General features: G+C 36.7%; 2 long non-coding RNA genes across 4 annotated transcripts in view; both read left to right on the top strand.

Moving 5' to 3' along the window:
- LOC112662809 (uncharacterized) overlaps positions 1-11855 on the top strand; it is a 31064-nt gene extending 19209 nt beyond the window's left edge. For all 3 annotated transcript variants that reach the window (XR_003138852.3, XR_003138851.3, XR_004811955.2), the window contains exons 2-4: positions 1544-1683; positions 3445-3549; positions 11663-11855. This is a non-coding gene — a long non-coding RNA (uncharacterized LOC112662809). The remainder of the gene's footprint in view (positions 1-1543; positions 1684-3444; positions 3550-11662) is intronic.
- Positions 1-13560, top strand: part of LOC112662715 (uncharacterized) — a 630650-nt gene that overhangs the window by 530510 nt on the left and 86580 nt on the right. The gene's annotated exons all lie outside the window — the stretch shown is intronic.

Here is a 13560-nt window from a genome sequence, read left to right on the forward strand (position 1 = left end):
TATAAAAGTAATATATACTTTTCAAATAAAATTTGGAAAATACTGAAAAGTATAAAGAAAATAACAATTACCTTCCATACCTTTCATCTCATCATCTAGCATTAGCCTCTCTTCACCATTTGTAACCATTTCTTTCCAAGCAAATACCAGCCAAAAGAAAGCCAGTGTAACCATATTATCATACAAAATTGACTTTAAGGTAAAAAGCATTTTAGAAATGAGAATGGTCACTACATAATAATAAAAAGCTTCAATTCACTAAGAACATATTACAATGTTAAACTCTTAAGTATGTGTTATAGCTTCAAAATCTATGAATACAAAATTGAGATATCTATTAAGAAAAATGTATATGTTCACCCACTCAAACATACTTCTTTCTGTAATTGATAGATCTAGCAAACAAAGAACAGCGAGGATATAGGTTTGAACACACATAACAAGCCTAATCTAAAGGATATGTTATAGAACACTCAATCCAGCTACTTGCTGAATACACAGGGGCTATTTACAAAAATTAACCATGGATTAGGCTATAAAGCAAGTCTAATAAATTTCAAAGACTCTCTACAGACCACATCAGCAGGTAACAATGTAATAAGTACAACTTTTTCAAAAGAACAAAATAAAAATCTACTCATTAAAAATTTTTAAATACATTTTAGAAAATTAGTGACAAAAGAGAAACCATAATGGAAATCAGATTATTATATAATATTTCAAAATAATTACATATGAAAAATCAATATATCAAAACTTAAGGGTTACAGCTAAAGCATTTCTTGTAAGGAAACATAGGTTTAAATGCTTACAGTAGACAAAAGTTTCAAAATTAATGTGTAAAACATACCACAAAATTATAAAATATTTAGAATTAAGCAACCAAAGTAAGGTCATTTAAAAGACTAAAATTTTTATAAAGACCAAAATAAAACTGAAAGGTTTTTTGTAATGTTAATCGAGAAAAAAGAGAGAAAGAATAATAAGCAATATTAACGAAGGCCATAAATACACATGCTATATAAATTAAAAGATAATAAATTAATAGAATGAAAATTCTTTGCTTATAGATTTAAAAACTATGGAGCTAGAGATAAATTCTACAAACATACAACTTAGCAAGTGAATGCAGCAGAATTTTAAAAATTAAAAAATAAAAGAAACTCTGAAGAGGTCTATAAAAATATGAATATATTTTATGCTAAAAATGCAAGGTTGGTTTAATATTAGAGAATAATATATTATGGGTAATTGTTGTGTATCCACAGTAATAAGCAAAAGAAGAAAAACCATCTCCATAAATGTAGAAAAATCATCCAAATAGATGTAGGAAAACATTTGAAATAAATGCAAATCCTTTCAAGATTTTTTTTAAAAACCCTTGGAATGAAAGGATCTTTCTTTACCTAATAGAGGGTAACCAGGAGCACCTACTGCCAATGTCATACGTAATGGTAAAATGTTGAAAATATTCCTTTGAAATATGTTCACATCTCTATTATAGCTCTTATTATGATCTTTTTACATGTCTCCCCTCTCCCAGCCCTCCTTAACCCACCTCCAATGCTCACCACGGTTCCTGGCACACAGCAAGCGTCCCATTCATGTTTGTTGAATGGATGGATGGAAGAATAAAGCAGAGTTCCTTACTGGTAAAAATGCAGATTGCCTAAAGGTCACCAGGTAAGTTCTGATTCCCCAGCTGTATCCATTTAGCACTCAAGGGCTCTTTGAATGGAATTTGAGTACCACGAATATGTTGCCCTGTGATATTTAAGACATTCCAGATGGCTCTTGCACCTTCCCAACTCTACCATGTAAACATATCCTCAACCTGTTTTCACTTGCTTAACTTTTCTGAGAATCAGTTCTTTCCCTTGTAAATGGGAATAATAATAATAATAGCATATTTGCTTCATAGGGTTGTTGTGAGAAGTGGATGCCCATGATACAGCTCAGTGCTTGTCATTTAGTCAGTATTCAATAAATGTTGGCCATGGTTATAATTATTAGTAACATTAGGGCTATTTCAGATTTCCAATGTATTTATTGTAGTGCTTTGCACAGAAAAGCAGCTTCTCAAAAATTATCTGCTAAATGAATGATTGAGTGATCAGTCTGTGATGCTGAAATATACTGTGGCCTTTATGCAATCTGCAGTCTCTCATTTGTTCATACATTCAACCAGGGTGAATTGTATGATGCGGCATGTCAGATGTAATACTAAGCACTGGGAATATATGGATGGCTAATGATTAAAACATGATACTGGATATTGAGGAACTGACAGCATAGCTGAAATCACTAGACGAGATTATTTTAATTTGAGAAATCTACATTGTCAGATCTCTATATTTCTGCCTACCTTTCATAAGCAAGGTATATTGACCCTATGAAGAAAATTCAAGCTATATCAGAGCAGAGATCTGCTCACTAAGATTCAATTCTAGGGCTAGGGCAAACTCACTTAGGTGTAGTGGTTGGTCTTAAAGGGCAACCCAAAGAATCAAAGATATGATTTCAAAGAGTCGTGAGCTGAGATATGGCTCAGAAAATTATTGGCAACTAAAAGTCCCATACCAGAGGTGGGCCACAGCCACAAGGGTTGGTATCTAAAGTCCCACTTGAAAGTCTCCAGTAGAAAACATATTCCATGCATCAAGATCCCCAACAATATGTGGAAGAATGAATTCTGGAGAAAAGATAATGTGACGAAGGTGATAAAAAGCAACATCCTTAGTTAAGAAAGAGATCTGTCAGGAATGGGAAAAGTGAGCTATACCTCAAACCCAGAAAAAAAGTTTCACATACTACTAAGTTGCCAGATAAAGGAACTTGATATAACCATGCCGTATTGTTTTATATTAGTTAAAATAAAAATGTTAGTGCCTTACAGGACATAGTAGATTTTTGTCACATTTTCCAGTTGCTCAGCACCTTCTGAGAGCCCTTGAAATATTTAGACATTTTCTGTCCCATAAATTTGACTTCCTTAAGGTAGAAACAAGAAAATAAGTCCCCCCAACTCCTTAGCTGCACCGGAGACCTTGTGTTCACGAATCAAATGCAGCCATGCGAGACTTATATTCAAAAGTAAGCAATGTGAAGAAGACCTGTGAAATTCACCTTCTAGAGAACCTGTAGCAAATGTATCCAAGTCTTAGAGGGCAAGAAGCAATGGAGTTCCTGGTGTCTAGTCCCTTATGTGATTGATGATAACTGCCCAATGTTTGTTGAGCTATGGAGTTGAGGCATGGGATGTCAGGAGTGGCGCTTTTGCCAACAAAGGCCCTTGTGGCATAATTAGCTATGGTTTCTAGTTGTGTAGCATTCAAACCGGAGTCTCTGATCTACCACGATATTTGGTGGGTTTTTTTGCTTAAACCAAACTGACTGAATTCTTCCAACCACAATCCTGACTATAATGGGTTAAACCAATTTCAGAGAATGGCCCTACCCTGATGAGGGACAGAGAGTGCTGTGATTTGGGACTTCCATGAACACTCAAGACCACCCCCCTTGGTCACTAAATGCCAGATCTCATTGATGGTAAGTAAAGCAGACAGTGTGTGGAGCTTGTTCTATCAACTGTGACTAGATCACTGAATGCTTTCTCTATAGAACATGGCTTACCTCAGGGGTCTACTTATCGTCAACTTTTTTATCCTCTCGAGAAAGCTCAGGAATCAGAACTGATCTGCAGTCTACTAGGTGATAGAGCCAGGAATGGAGAAGAAAATGAGAAGCTGGGAAAATGAGGTCAAGTATAACTGCCTCCACCCCACACTTAGAGCCACCTCCGTTTCTCCTATCTGAACTTTGGGTTAACATTCCAAGAGTTCTCGCTACAACCAGTATTACCAAGTAAAACTGACAACACAAAGAAGAGGAGGAAGGGGAAGCACAACTTTTCTCACTTATTATCAGAGAACTGCCTTTATGGCTTTTAGTGAATGAGTGTTTGCTTTCTGCTTACTCTGGTGGTTGCTATGAACTCTCAAGACACATTTGATATAAAAAACATCATTTCATTTCTTCACCTTCATATCAAAGGCCTGACTGCTCATACTTCTGTGATTACTCCCAAAAGGCTAAAGACTCCTCTTCTGGGAGTAATCCTTGAGCTAAGCACTGAAGTATAAAAATGAAGAAAGCCACCCAGCTCCTGCCCTCAGAGAGCTGGGTTGAATGGGAGACACAGGACAGATGTTAGATGTGCTAACATAGGACAAGGGATAATGGATACATAGACAGAGTGTCATGGAAGCCATGCTTGCCTTCTCCACAGAATAGGGGAGTGAGGGGGATAAAAGTCTTTTGGCTTCATAGAAAGAGGTAACATTTTGGCTTTTGTGCATGAATGATGAAAACATGAAAACATATCAGAAAGAGGGAGCAACATAAACACAGACATAGAAGTATAGAATTGCAAGTTTGTGTTCAGGAGACATTGAATACTTATGGAATTGAGTATAGTATGTGTATAATGGAGCAATGGGATAGTGGAAAGGACAAATTGCTCCCTAGGCTTCTTTCTAACTGAGAAATATACTTGACTGAAAAATTATAGCACAGAGTGACTATAACTCTGAAATAGAGTTAATACAAAACAAAATAGAAGCCTGGAAACTTCACCTCAATATCCCATTCGCTGAACTCTTCAAAAATTTCCAAAAGAAATCCTAATATTTCTTGGTGAAATAAGATCTTTTTTAAGGGGGATAGGTCTTTGACGAGATTTAATAAAAGTATTTTTTGGTTGAAAATCAACATAATGATGATAGTGAGGAATCCACCAGCTATTGAAATATGAAAAGAGATAGATCATAAAAGGGAATATCCAGATTCAGAAGACTGTGTTTATGCTCTGGACCCTAAAATGGCTAAATTTTCAGGATACTCCAATTTCCTCTTGACTGGTTCACACACTTCTAGTTCCTTCCCTATCTCACCCTAAGCCCTCTCCGCCTCCCAGAAAGTGGGAAATGTCCCTCTTAAAGAGATCAAATGAAACAGGGAGAGAAACTATATATTTTAGTCTGAATCCTCCATCAGCTCAGAAAGGAGGCAACATTGACCTAACTTAGCACCATATACCTCACCTTTCAGCTGGTACCTTTGTGTACCCTTGGCTGATGCCGGCAACTCAGCCCCACATCTCCCACTCAGCTCTCCCAGGCTTCTTAGAACTCAGATTCCCAAGACAAAGCACAATTGAGGCCCAGTTAGTGCTCAGGTTTACTGAGAATTAAACCATAGGCAGATACCATCAAAACACATTTCACTTGTGACCTTTCACAGCCAACGAATTGGAAGGATTTTCCTTTGCCGGGATTGAATTTAAAACGACTTCCCAGGAGCGAAAGGTCAGCCCATGGAATCATGATATCCAGTTAAACACAGCTAAATAGAACATTTTAGCATGACAATAAATGGAGTTATATTTAGGTGATTTGGGAAACTATCTGGCTAAGGGAAAAGGAGGAGTACAGAGATTCTTCATCTACCACTCCTCCTGTCCCAGCTGGAAAAAGTAATGGAGTCATGCAGAAAAAACAAAGGTGAAGAATTTTACTAAATCTATCCAACAAGACCATTTTTGCTTTCCCAACATTTACCATGTTCTAAGTAGGACGTGTTGGTTGAATTGCATAAAGGCTATATTGTCTTCTTGACACACACATGAAATTCCTATTAGCATGACTAGAGCAAAATGGGCTCCAAAGGGAGAACATACCCTCAAATAACTTTCGAGGCAGCTTTGATTTCTAGATATGTATGAGGTGAAAGCACATTAGCCAAACTGGCTTTGATAACAAATGCATTCTTTTTTTAACAAGGAAAGACTAAAGAGAAAAAATAGTTGGCACCCGTCTGCCCTTAACTTGAAATGCCCCATGCCATTTTGAAATAGCCTCATATTTTGCTGTTGTTAACTAACAGATGGTTTTGTTAGCTGATGACTGTTTCTCTAAATAACTTCTGAAAATAAAAGGCTGTGACACATGAGAGCAAAATGGGAACCATAAGTGGTAGCCTTTTACCTCTAGACTCTTACCTTGTAGTCATCCTGAAATTTGATGTGTGTAATTGCAGCCACTGGGAAGATGTAGAGTGCTATAGCATCACAGATGTGCCAATAGTTAGAAGAGATTATAGGTGTATGTTGTTTTCTTAGAAGAGAAAAAATATATTTAATTGAAACCAATTTAGAAATCCGGATCCTCGTGAGTTTAGAGAATGTTTTCAATGAAATACTGTTTCATCCTGGCTATGAGAGACCCATAACATTTCTCTCCCAGGTGAAGTGTGTTATTTGATAAGGAATCCACTGTTTTTACTTCTCTCCCAACACCCTATCTACTACACAATGAACTGGGACTCCAGGTAAATATAATCCATAGTGACTTAGCAAAAACCATCAGCCTCACCCTTGTGGATTCCATCTAATGGTATTTCACTTACAGTGGTGGATCTCTCTGTTTTTTTTTTTTAAGTTTTTATTTATTTATTCATGAAAGACACAGAGAGAGAGGCAGAAACACAGGCAGAGGGAGAAGCAGGCTCCATGCAGGGAGCCCAATGTGGGACTCGATCCCAGGACTCCAGGATCACGTTCTGAGCCAAAGGCAAATGCCCAGCCACTGAGCCACCCAGGCGTCCCTCTCTCTGCTTTTAAAGTCTTTTTCATATAAAGCTGACTTCTTTCATTTCATCTTTTATAAAAATCACACCTGATCTGGCTACCTATAATTCTGTTACTTATCTTTTATTCTGCTTTTGGATATCCAAAATGGGCATGACCCAATCTGCTTGAGCACAATATTGGCCACTTTCAAATCTCTAGCTAAGGAAAAATTATGGCCAAAGAGCATTACAAAACTCATAGAATTAATACTTCGGCTTCAAGCCCTTAGCTCCTAAAGGTCTATGTTGCCCCAGGCACTTTGAGTCTACCCTCAACCTGGGAAGACTTTGATACCATATAAGTGAGAATATATAGCCTTTATATAATTCAACAAACATGTCCTACTTAGAACACAGTAAATGTTAAGAAAGTCACCATTTCATCTCTCTGACTTTATCACGCTCTTTTCTCCTCATATAATAATGCTAGCATCCATTGTTCTGTTAATACATTTACCTTGCCTCAAAAGTATGGCACGTTGATCTGTTAAGCCCCAAATCCAAAACTGGCTCCATTTCCTGCTTATTAATTTAATCTCTCATACTTGGTTCAAAGGGTTCCATCATGATTTTAGCCTCCCACTAAAATGAACCACCCCAATCTGTACTCTTGCTCCATAGATGGTCTCTCATCCAGGTCTAGGACCATCCATTATCACTTAGTCTCACCCTCTTCCATATCCCTTTAGGATCACAAATAATTCCCCAAAATGCCTGGCTCCAATAGGTCTGCATAAGCATATATTACCTGAGATATTTCCTTTTAGGTACAGCTAAAATATTATTACATTAATCCCCTTATTGGAAAAAGGAGATCCTGGTAAACTGAACTACAATGACAGCAATAGAAAGGAAGATAAATAGTCATATTCAAATTATATTTCTGACAAGATATGATAACCAATTTAACAAAAGAGAGTGAAAAAGAAGGAAAGACCAAGGATGACTTTCAGATTTCTAACTTGGAAAATGTGTTGGATGCTTGGATGTAATAAAAGAATAGGGTTAAAGAATTTGAGATGAGAAAATGACTGAAATAAGGGCTAAATAGATCGGTACATGTCTTGCTTTTATCCCATTATTTATCAAGGCTCTTATGTGACATCTCTGTACAAATATGCAGGATTAGGATATCTTTCATTTGAAAAAGTTGTCAAAAAGCAGAGTAGGGAAACCTATGTTAAATCATGGAACTTTGAATCCCAGTCCTCTTGTCTATAAAACGGTGATAACAATACTTACCAAGGATATTGGTGAACATAGAACACACTTTTTACAAACTGCCTAATACAGTGCCTGATATAGTACACTCAATATGTGGTAGCTGCGGTTGTACCTATCATTTGGCATGGCTTACTACACACAACCTAAAGATTGAGCCGACAATTTGAAAACAAATAACTGAACAAAGAATGCAACGGGTACCCTACCTAGACTGTGATCTCATGGAGTCATGGCTATTAATCATTGTTTACCCAACAAAATTCAAGTTCAGTCATTATCATCTACCAAACACAGGAAATGAGAATAGCACTTCAGAGATGGAGAAAACACAGCCCTCTTGATGGTAGGATATATACAGTTCAACTCAAAGAAGTTCAAACATTTGATATCCTAAAATCATCACCTGTGAACAAATCTCCACACCAACATATCAAGAGAAACAACCAAAGCTTCCTCTGGTCTTCTCCTTTATGAAGACAAGAGTCCAAATAATTGTGTTACGTAATTGTCTAATTATTGTGTAATATATAAGATATGCAATCTCAGTTCACTTGGGCAGAGTGGTGAAGTTATGCAGCCATTTACTCAAAGAAGGCCTCCATTCTTTCTTTCTGAAAATGACAAATTATGAACAATCTGTCTTTTTTCAAATGAAAATAAATAACCCTAAGAATATTTATACACATAAATATAGAGACAAAAATGTGCTTCAAAAAAAATCCTGTTTTGTAAATAAAAAAGACCCACACATCCCTCGTTACTGACTGAAATTTTCTCTAAATGAACTAGTTATGTCATCACACAAATTATTTTTAGAATCTACCATGGTTAGAAGCTACTGGCAACCCCCATACCCACCCACAAAATGGGCATATAAATTAGGATTACTTAGTCACAGATTATAGAAATGGACTCTGGTTAACTTAAGCAATTTTAATAATAATTAACAATAATAAATTACAGAATCTAACAAAACAGCAAACAATCAGGTCTTGAGAAGGATAGGATCAAAGATGCTCCAGAAAATTAGAAAATAGGCATTAACAGATGATCTCTTCAGGGGATGGCCATTGGAAAGACTCATTGCAGAGCTTTGTGTCAGCGTCTACTCAATGAAGATTTCAACTCCTGGGAGGGCAAGAATATTCTTACCTTAGACATGCATCCAAGGAGTATAGGTAATACACATAACTGTCATATTAGAACAGCACGGAAAGAAGGAAGCGAAGGAAAATTGGAGTATTATTAACAATAAGAGGGGAAGGGCTCCTGGGTGGGTCAAAAACCACAGATCCCACCATAGCCAGAGAATATTGGTACTGAATAGAAACAAGCCCTGGTTTATGAAACACATTTGTGCGATTCAATTCATATTACCAATACAATACGAAAACTTATTATTAAAATTTTTAATTTAGAAAAAAATCTGATGTAGATCATACTCCTAAAAATATCTCTCCCAGCCTGCTACTAAAAGTCCTGCATCTATTAGCAGCAGCACTTGCATGTACAACTTGCCACCATGAGCCCATAGGTATAATTTATGGTTTCAAATCCCACTCAAAGGAACCAGGACTCTTTGAAGGGTGCCTAACTTCATGTCTTAGGGCAGAATAAGTTAAAATGATGATAGTACATCTATGGCTATAGAAGATCAAGACTCTTTCTAGGATGACAGAGTGTGCTGAAAAGACAACAGATCCAGCTGAAGGAGCTACTACTCACCAAGCTGTGATAATTCAAACCTCCAAACCAGACAAAAATATAATAACAACTATTGTTAATTAGAACAATTGAATCTGTGGAAACAGAATTCATTATGGCACTGAAAAGAAAAAACTTAGTTTATAAGGTAGGCAAAAGTAGTTGCAATATAAAAATAATATTTTCATTTTAATAAGTAATGAAATATTGATGTAAGTAGGTATTTTGCCTTATTCCTATAAAGATATGTATATTTTTTAAATTTTAGCCTAGTACTTGTTTCTAACTGTACGTACTTGTCTACAGCAAGGAATGCACATAGGAAAGTATAAGAAGTCAAACAGATCCAGAAAAGATAGTTACAATACCAACAGTAAGGACTGATTAGCATCAGTGGTCACAGAAAATAAACAACTATAAGAAGAGTTTATCAGTTGATCAGTCCTTGTGATCACCTACCACAATTAAAAAAAAAAAAAAAGGTTTATGGTGTGTTACATCATGAATAATCAGACCTAGATTCCAAAGATGAGAATTAGTTGAGCAAACCTGATCTCTTGATGCTTAGTAGAGAAAATCTCTGTCTGACCATACTAATTAAAATTAAAAACTAATTTGACATATAATTTGGCTATAGTAATTCCCAAACTAGAGCAGTATATCACAATGGTAAAATAATAATACCCAACTTTAAGATGGTACATCAGATTTCAAAAAAAAAAAAAAGGAAAAAGTGAAGAATTTTAACATTCTACTATTAACTACCAAGCATAAGACTTAACCATAAAAAATGTTTCAATGATCACAGACTTGGCTTTCATTCAACTTGGGCTGTCCAGTTGTCTCATCAGGAATCAATCCAGACCTTGCAGATTTAGCTAGTTTTGTTTTCCCCTCTTGGTATCTGGTAATATTACAGTAACTAGGAAGATAACTGCAATCATAGAAATAATATCTGTTTAATTATAGCAGACAGGAAGGTCATCTTGAGAAAGATATAAAATCAAAATTAAGAATAAGAATATCAACAAAGAGGGGCACCTGGATGGCTCAGTGGTTGAGCGTCTGCCTTTGGCTCAGGTCATGCATGATCCCCGGGTCCTGGGATTGAGTCCTGTATGAGGCTCTCCACAGGCAGCCTGCTTCTCCCTCTGCCTGTGTCTCTGCCTCTCTCTGTATATGTCTCTCATGAATAAATAAATAACATCTTTAAAAAAAAAGATCAACAAAGGTACTGAAGAACAAACTCAAATCCATGGCATTAGTACTTTGATAAATAGTTTTAGTGTAACAGTTTTCCCTGAGTTTTGTAATCACTATGATATTTTGTAATCAATGTGATATTTTTCATGTTTGGTTTATTTGAGAGGGATGTTTAAATTATTTAGGAGAATAGCTTATGGATTTAATATAAAGTGAAAAGAGTGCAATTAAAGATGGAATCAATGCTTATATTTTGGGTTACTTATTATGTTAAAGCTATCAGTTTTTCACATTTAACAGGGTCAGCAGGATAAAAATATTTAGACCAGAGGCCAGCAAATTTTTTTTATATTTTATTTATTTATTTATTCATGAGGGACACAGAGAGAGAGGCCAAGACATAGGCAGAAGTAGAAGCAGGCTCCCTACTGGAAGCCTGATGCAGAGCTCCATCCCAGGACCCCAGGATCAGAGCCTGGACTGAAGGCTGATGCTCAACCACTGGTCCACCCAGGAGGCCCACAAACTTTTTAAATAAAAGACCATATGCCAAACATTTTAGGCTTGCAGGCCAGATCATCTCGTCAGAACTACTTGACCCTACTGTTGGAGCATGAAAGAAACCAGAGCTAATACTTAAATGAATGGTCACAGCTGTGTTCCAATAAAACTTTACAAAAATAGGCATCAGGCTGGATTTGGCCCACAGGCCATAACTTTTCAACTCCTGATTTAGAGAATATTAACTTTTATATTTTAGAAGATTATTCATCTTTTTAAAGTAAACTCAAAAGATAAACAAATTGAGCATTAAATAAAATAGAAATGGTATCATTTTTTCCAGGTGCAGAATTCCTTGGGATATGAATGAAACCAGCCCTTCTAAAATAAAGTCAAACCTGCAGTCAGTCACAGATTTTGGCAGCCCAAATTTCCTCCTTTTCTACTGTTTTGTGCTGATAATGTATCAACATTCCTTAATCCCATCCAAGCTGAAATGTGCTTTGCCCTCATTGAGCTTAAGGTATAATCTCCAAATGTACACCATCTATAAATGTTCTCTCATTAGAAATGTGTGTTATTAATTATTCTGATGGAAGTAGGAAAAGAAGAAAGGATAGAAAGAAGGAAGGGAGGAGGGGGAGGGAGGAAAAAAGATGAAGAAGGAAAAGAAGAAAGGACAAGGACATAAAGAAAACTTTTAGACACAAAGTTGCTAAAAACTGGGAAATACTCATGAGCTACACAATCTTATGGGATAATAAATAAGTGGAAAATAATAACCATTTAATTAGTTTCCTTATAAATGTAGATTCTATTCGAAACATGAATCCTGTCTGCCTTGTTCATTCCTGCATCACTAGTGTCTAGTACAGAGGTATTTAGCATATAGTAAATGTTCAAAAACTTCGTAAAATAAATTGAATAAATGAATGAATTCATAAGTGTCAGTACTCAGGTCCAATTTTGCCATGACATGCCTCAGTAGGATAGCTAGTCTGACCTGTGTCAGTTCAGATACTTCTGGAAGCAGATGTAAAGATGGGATACAGGGAGAAATAAATCACTGTGAAAGATAAAGCATGCAAGAATAGTAAGGAAAAGCCTTCGTAACACAATAGTGATTTGACACTTGTGAAGGAGAGGGGGAAGGAAGGAGGATTGGGTAGGAAGAGCCTCCAACTGCAGTGTAGCTGCAGTCCCAGCCAGGGGCAGTGCAGAGTCCCAGAGCAAACACTGCCCATTACAGGAGTCCCACCTTGGGCAGAAATGACCTGGTGTACAACACTTGGCTCACAAAACCCCTGCTCTGCTGCTCCTGGCTGTGAGCAGCCCTAGAAAAGTACAGACTTAGAGTTGAAGGCTGTGGGGGATCCCAAGTTGCAATATCTGGAGGCTATCTGCTAGTTACACTCTCCTTGAGGTTGTCCCTTGGTGGGGAGTCGTAGTGGCACAAAAGGAAAACCAAAAGGCTTGTTTCTAACAATGAGTAAATTCAACACCAACACTAAATTTTCTCTCCTCTTTCCTACCATGAACTCTGTGAGCTTTTCTCCCTGAATACAGGAGATCATTCCTTTCTCCCATTCAAATGTGGGCATGGATTTAAACCTTTCATTTATGTGAATGTTTCTTTCATCAAGAGAGTTGACAGATGTCAACTTTTAAAATAACACATAGAAAGCGTATCTCTATATGCCAATACCTTCAAAGACTACAAAGCCATTCCATCATTTCTCAAATATCTCCCACTTCAGTAAATGTTCATATCTACCTTAGAAACCCAAAGCTGGCATTTCTTTGCTTCCATACCCAATTCTGGGATGCTTCTCTCCTCTATTAATAGTCCAAAAACAAAAACTCAGGGCAAAATAGTGGTCAAGGTAGCAGGATCGATTCACTGACAAATTTCAGGCAGTTCTTGTTAGCTAGGTTTTAATCCTAAGACCCTGTCAGTATGCAGGTCACTATTTGATATACTATTATTGTTGTTATTTATTGCCCATAAATTTGACGTCAGAAAAATTCACTTGAATGTGCACCTGAAGATGATTTCATGGCCATGAGGACTATTCTGCCTTGAGGACTGGCTTTATTAGTATGTATATATGTTAGAAGCCTGAACTGAAGTCACCCATAAAGTGTAGCTATTGCATGACAGACAGAGTGTGTTTAAAAATAAGTTTAAGAGGGTGTCATTAGTTCAAGTGGTGGCTCTGACACTGGAATAGCTACTCTTGA

The sequence above is a fragment of the Canis lupus genome, chromosome 34 (genome assembly GCF_003254725.2).
Source record: "Canis lupus dingo isolate Sandy chromosome 34, ASM325472v2, whole genome shotgun sequence".
NCBI lineage: Eukaryota > Metazoa > Chordata > Mammalia > Carnivora > Canidae > Canis > Canis lupus.